The following is a 6,356-nucleotide window of genomic DNA, read 5'->3' as shown; positions in this document are numbered from 1 at the left end:
ATAATTATGCCATCAAGATTAAATAAGAGTAAGTTTAAGAAAATGCTATTTCAAATTTCAGTTATACTACTTGCTTTTGGCTCATAAATAATCAATTTTTTTCTAGGAATATAATTTCACACACAAACCTGTTTATGATATTAATATCAAGTTAATTTTGGGATCTGGAATATTCTTTCATTAAAATAACCAGAATCTCATTACAAAATTTAATTATTCCTGAAACCTTAACACATGAATTTCATTGATAATGAACTTTCATATTTTACCAACTAGTATTAATACTGTGTAACATTACTTTTTATTTCAAATAATTTTCATTGCCTAAGATGAGTCATGTCACTATTACATTCTACAATATTAAAGGCATTTCTGATTAAATAGAAATTCATGATTAAAGATTAGCCACTCACACAGAAGTACTCAAAATGTGAAAATGCATTTGCAGCCTTGGATGGTTATATCTAGGGACAGGACAAAGTTTCCTATAGAATATTTAATTCTAAATTTAAAATTCTATGCCCACTTTGGCAGCATATATACAAAACATTAAAACAATACAAAGATTAGCATGGCTTCTGTGCATGGATGACATGCAAATTTGTGAAGCATTTCATATTTTTCCAGGAAAGAGAGAAAGAGATAAATAGCCTAAAAAGTAATCATTTGGAGTTTCTGTAATTAAAAAACTAATTTAAAAAATTAAAAAGTTCAATTGAAATCTTTATCAATAGACTACACAAACCAGAAGAAAAAAATCTGAGTTTTAACTCTGGTTTTTTGAGTTAATTCAGTATACAAAAAAATAAACAAAATATGTTTTTATAAATAAACAAAGTCTTTGAGAAATATGGGATTATATACATGACCACACCCACAAATTAATGAGATCCCTGAAAAAGAGAAAGTGAAAGTAAAGAGATTGGAAAACATACTTGAGGGTGTACTTCAAGAAAATTTCCTTAATTTTACTACAGAGATTTACAGCAAGATGCAACAAATCTAGAGAACATCTGTTAGATATTATATGAAACAGCAGCAAGACATATAGTAAATGGATTGACCAAGATCAATGCTGAATAAAAAATGGAAAGGTAACTAGACAAAAATTCAGATTACATCCAAACACCACCAGGCTGACAGCAGATCATTCAGAAGAAACCTTAAAAGCCAGGAGAAATTGGTGGCCTATTTAGAGCATTCTTAAAGGAAAGAAACTCCAACCAAAAATTTCATATCCCACTAAGCTAAGTTTCATAAGAAAAAGAGACACATTTTCCAGGCAAGCAAGCACTAAGAAAATTTGTTACCACTAGGCCAGCCTTACAACAGATCCTTAATGGAGTTCTAAAAACTGAAATAAAAGAACAAGACCTGCTATCGGAAAAACACACTTAAGTACATAATCCACTCACCATATAAATCAACCACAATATAGAAACTACAAACCATCCAAATAACAGCTTAATAGTAAGAGCAAAACCTCTCAAGTCAATATTAACCTTGAATGTAAATGGCCTAAACACCTCACTTAAAAGGCACAGAGTAGCAAGTTGGAATAAAAATAAATAAATAAATAAATAAACCTCTCTGCTGTCTCCTAAAGACCTGTCTCACATGGTCACATGGAAAGACACAAATGGGCTCAAAGTAAAGGGTTGGAGAAAGATTTATTATGCAAATGGAAAATAAAAAAGAGCCAGGGTTGCTATTCTTATAACAAATAAAGCAGACTTTAAACCAACCACAGTGAAAACAGACAAAAATGAGCATTACATGCTGATAAAGGGTTCAATTCATCAAGAATACTTACCTATCCTAAATATATACACATCCATCACTAGAGCAACTATTTTATAAAACTAGTATTTCTAGACCTATAAAAAGACTTCGAAGGAAACACAATAATAGTGGGGGACTTCAACACCACACTTACAGGGTTATACATAACATCAAGCAAGAACATTAACAAAACAATTATGGAATTAAATTTTACATATGACCAATTAGACCAAATAAAAATCTGCAGAATACTCCATGCATCAACCACAGAATATGCAATCATCTCATTTGCAAACAGTACCTGCACCAAGACTGACCACATGTTCAGCAAATTAAAAGCACTTCTCTATAAATTCAACAAAATCTAAATGACACCAGCCATACTATGAGACTACAATGATACAAACATAGAAATCAATACCAAGAAGATCTCTCAAAATTACACAAATTAATGGAAATTAAACAACTGGTTCCTGAATAACTCCAGGGTGACCATTGAAATAAAGGCAAATATTTTTTAAAAATTTTAATTAATGAAAATAGGGAGAGAACTTATAAAAAATGTTTGAGATACAGCTGAGGTAGTATTAAGAGAAAAGTTTAGAGTGTTAAATGTCTACCTCAAATAGTTAGAAAGATCTCAAATTAATGATATAACATCATGTCGAGAGGAACCAAAAAGACAAAAGCTAGCCAAAGAAATAAAATAATTAACATCAGAGCAGAACTAAATAAAATTGAGATCTTCCTCAAATTAATACAAAGTATCAAAAAACCAATAGTTGTTTTTTTAACAATAAAAAATATTGATAGAACACTAGCTACATTAACAAAGACAAAAAAGAGAAGATCCAAATAAGAACAATCAGAAATGACAAAGGTGACCTTACAATGGATACAAAAGAAATAAAAAAGATTCTCAGCAACTGTTATGAACACCTCTATACAAATAAACTAGAAAATCTAGAGGATATTGACATATTCATGGAAACACACAACTTCCGAAGACTGAACCAGTAAGAAATTGAAGCCCAGGACAGACCAATATTGAGTTCTAAAATTTAATCAGTACTATCAAAAACCAAAAACAACACAGACACAAAAATCCTTACAAAATAATAGCAAATCAAATCCAGAAACACATCAAAAAGGTAATTCAGTATGATCAAGTCAGCTTCATTCCTGGGATGCAAGGTTGGTTCAACATATGTAAATCAATAAATGTAATTCATCACATAAAAAATTAAAAACAAAATCCGTATAATCAGCCCAATAGATGTGGAAAAAGCTTTTGAGAAAATTCAACATCCTTTTATGATGATAGAAGCCCTCAACCAAGCATTGGAAGAACATAACTCAAAATAATAAGAGTAATCTATGACAAACCCACAACACCATACTGAATGGGCAAAAACCAAAAGCATTACTGTAATAGGCCATCCTTGCATTACTATAAAGAAATATCTGAGACTGGGTAATGTATAAGGAAAAGATGTTTAATTGGCTTACAATTCTGTAGGCTTTACAGAAAACATGGTGCTGGCATCCACTCAGTTTCTGGGGAGACCTCCTGAAGCTTAAAATCATTATAGAAGGTGAAGAGGGAGCAGTCATATAACATGATCAAAATAGGAAAAAAGGAATGGGGGGGTGGATGGTGCCACACATTTAAGAAAAAAACATTTAATTTTTAAAATTTTCAACGTTTATTTTAAGTTCACATGTGCAGGATGTGCAGGCTGGTTACATAGGTAAACATGTGCCATTGTGACTTGCTGCACAGATTATCAATTATGTTCAGGTATTAAGCCCAGCATCCACTAGCTATTCTTCCTGATTTGCTCCCTCCTCCAACCTCCGCCCTCCAGCAGGCACCAATATGCACTGTTCCCTCCTATGTGTCCATTCATTCTTACCATTTAGCTCCCACTTTTAAGTGAGAACATTGAATATTTGTTTTACTGTTCTTGAATAAGTTTGCTAAGAATGATGGCCCCCAGCTCCATCCATGTCCCTAAAAAGGACATGATCTCATTCTTTTATATGTCTGCATAGTATTCCATGGTGTATATGTACCACATTTTTCCTTATCCATTCTATCACTGATGGGCATTTAGGTTAATTCCATGTCTTCACTCTGGTGAATAGTGCTGCAATGAACAAACATGTTCATGTGTCTCTATAATAAACAATTTATATTCCTTTGGTATACACTCAGTAATGGGATTGCTGGATCAAATGGTGTTACTGTCTTTAGGTCTTTGAGGAATCGTCACACAATCATCCACAATTGTTGAACTAATTTGCATTCTCACAGTGTGTAAGTGTTCTTTTTTCTCCACAACCTCACCAGCAATGTTTTTATCTTTTTATTAATAATACCCATTCTGAGAGGTTGATCTTCTAATGGTGTATCTTCCTAAGGTTCTCTGGATTTATTGAATTTGAATGTTGGCCTTGTCTTCCTATTTTGGGGAAGTTCTGGATGATATCCTGAACTATGTTTTCCAACTGATTCTGTTCCCCGCGTCTCTTTCACGTACCCCAATCAGTCATGGGTGCAACATTTTTACATAATTATACAGTCCTCAGAGGTGTTGTTCATTGCTTTTTATTCTTTTTTTTTCTAATCTTGTCTGGCTGTCTTATTTCAGCAAGACAGTCTTCAAACTCTGAGATTCTTTTCTCCTCTTGGTCTATTCGGCTGGTTATTGACAGTTGTGGGTGCATTCTGAAGTTCTCATATTATGTTTTTCAGCTCCATCAGGTAATTTATGTTCCTCTATAATTTGGTTATTCTGGTTAACAGCTCCTGTAATGTTTCATCATGGTTTTGAGCTTCTTTGTGTTGGGTTAGAACATACTCCTTTAGCTCAGGGAAAGAGTATTTGAACTTATATACCTTTGATCTTTGAGGCTGCTGACCTTTGGATGGGGTTTTGTGGGGTCTTTTGTTTGTTGTTTTCTGCTTTTTTTTTTTTTTTTAAATCAGTCAGGCCCGTCTTCAGTAGGGCTTCTGTAGTTTTCTGGGGTTCCATCCAAAACATTATTTGTCTGGTCCCTCCCACACATGGAGGTGTTACCAGTGGAGGCTGCAGAACAGAAAATGTGGCTGCCTGTTCCTTCCCCTGGGAGCTCCATACCAGAGGGGCACAGACCTGATGCAGGTGGGAACGCTCCTGCATAAGATGTCTGCTGGCCCCTGTTTGGGGGGTGGGGTCTCAACAAGTCAGGAGGCATGAGATCAGGGACCCATTTAATGAAGCACTCTAGCCCCAACAAGTGTGCTGAGCTGGGAGGAATGCCCCTCCTCTGGACTGCCAGTATTCATCAGAGCCAGCAGCCAGGAAAGACCAAGTTGGCTGGACCCCAGAGACCATGGCTGCCCCGCCCTCCAGTGGCTCTGTCCTAGGGATTTCAGAGTTCTGTCCATAAACCCCTTGCTGCAGATGCTTAAATTCCTGCAGGGAGGCCCCGCCTGGTGAGGAGGAATGGATCCAGCTTCCACCTAAAAAAGCAATCTCGTCACGATTTGCCACAGCTGCTGTGCTGTGCTATGGGGAATTCCTCAAAGTGCAAACCACCAAGTCTCCCGCCTCAGCAGGGGAAAAGGGCTAACTGGAACCGACTTGTTGTCAGCCGCCCCTCCCACCGGGTACTCAGTCGTCTTGGGCAGTCTTCATCCTGCTGATGCTGGCTGCAGCCCAAGCAGCCGCTGAGTATCTGCCCAGCTCCATTCTTGGGACCCAAGGCCCTGGTGGCATGGAGTATCTATCTGACAAAAGTCTAATATCCACAATCTACAAGGAACCTAATTTAAAAAAAAAAAATCTCATTTAAAAGTGAGCAAATGACATGAACAGACATTTCTCAAAATAATACATGTATGCAGTGAAGAAACATATGAAAAAAAAGCTCAACATCTCTGGTCATTAGACAAATATAAATCAAAACCACAATGAGATACCATCTCATGCCAGTCAGAGTGGCAATTACTAAAAAGTCAAGAAACAAGAGATGCTGATGAGGCTATGGAGAAATAGGAATGTGTTTATACTGTTGGAGGGAAGGTAAATTAGTTCACCCGTTGTGTAAGACAGTGTGGCAATTTCTCAGAAACCTAGAACCAGAAATATCATTTGACCTAGCAATCTTATTACTGAGTATACTCAAATTAATGTTAATTATTCTATTATAAAGATACACACATGCACATATGTTCATTGCAGCACTATTTACTATAGCAAAGACATGGAATCAACACAAATGCTTGTCTTATTTTATCAATGATAGAGTGGGTAAAGAAAATGCAGTACATGTACACCACAGAATACTATACAGCCTTAAAAAGGAACAAGATCATGTCCTTTGCAGGGACATGAATGGAGCTGGAAGTCATTATCCTCAGCAAACTATACAGGAACAGAAAACCAACCACTGGATGGTCTCACTTATAAGTGAGAACTGAACAATGTGTACACATAGACACATGAAGGGGAAAAACACCCCAACACACACTGGTGCCTGTCTTGGGGCAGAAGGAGGGAGAGCATCAGGAAAAGTAGCTAATGCAT

At 36.1% G+C, this 6,356-nt stretch overlaps 1 non-coding gene across 1 annotated transcript; it reads left to right on the top strand.

The window, feature by feature from the left end:
• The first annotated feature begins 518 nt into the window (after positions 1-518).
• Positions 519-623, top strand: LOC116273402. The gene has a single exon (XR_004181751.1). It is a non-coding gene; the product is annotated as a U6 spliceosomal RNA (small nuclear RNA).
• The last annotated feature ends 5,733 nt before the right edge of the window (positions 624-6,356 follow it).

The sequence above is a fragment of the Papio anubis genome, unplaced genomic scaffold, assembly GCF_008728515.1.
Source record: "Papio anubis isolate 15944 unplaced genomic scaffold, Panubis1.0 scaffold65, whole genome shotgun sequence".
Classification (NCBI taxonomy): domain Eukaryota; kingdom Metazoa; phylum Chordata; class Mammalia; order Primates; family Cercopithecidae; genus Papio; species Papio anubis.
This window is presented reverse-complemented; position numbering and strand designations above follow the sequence as displayed.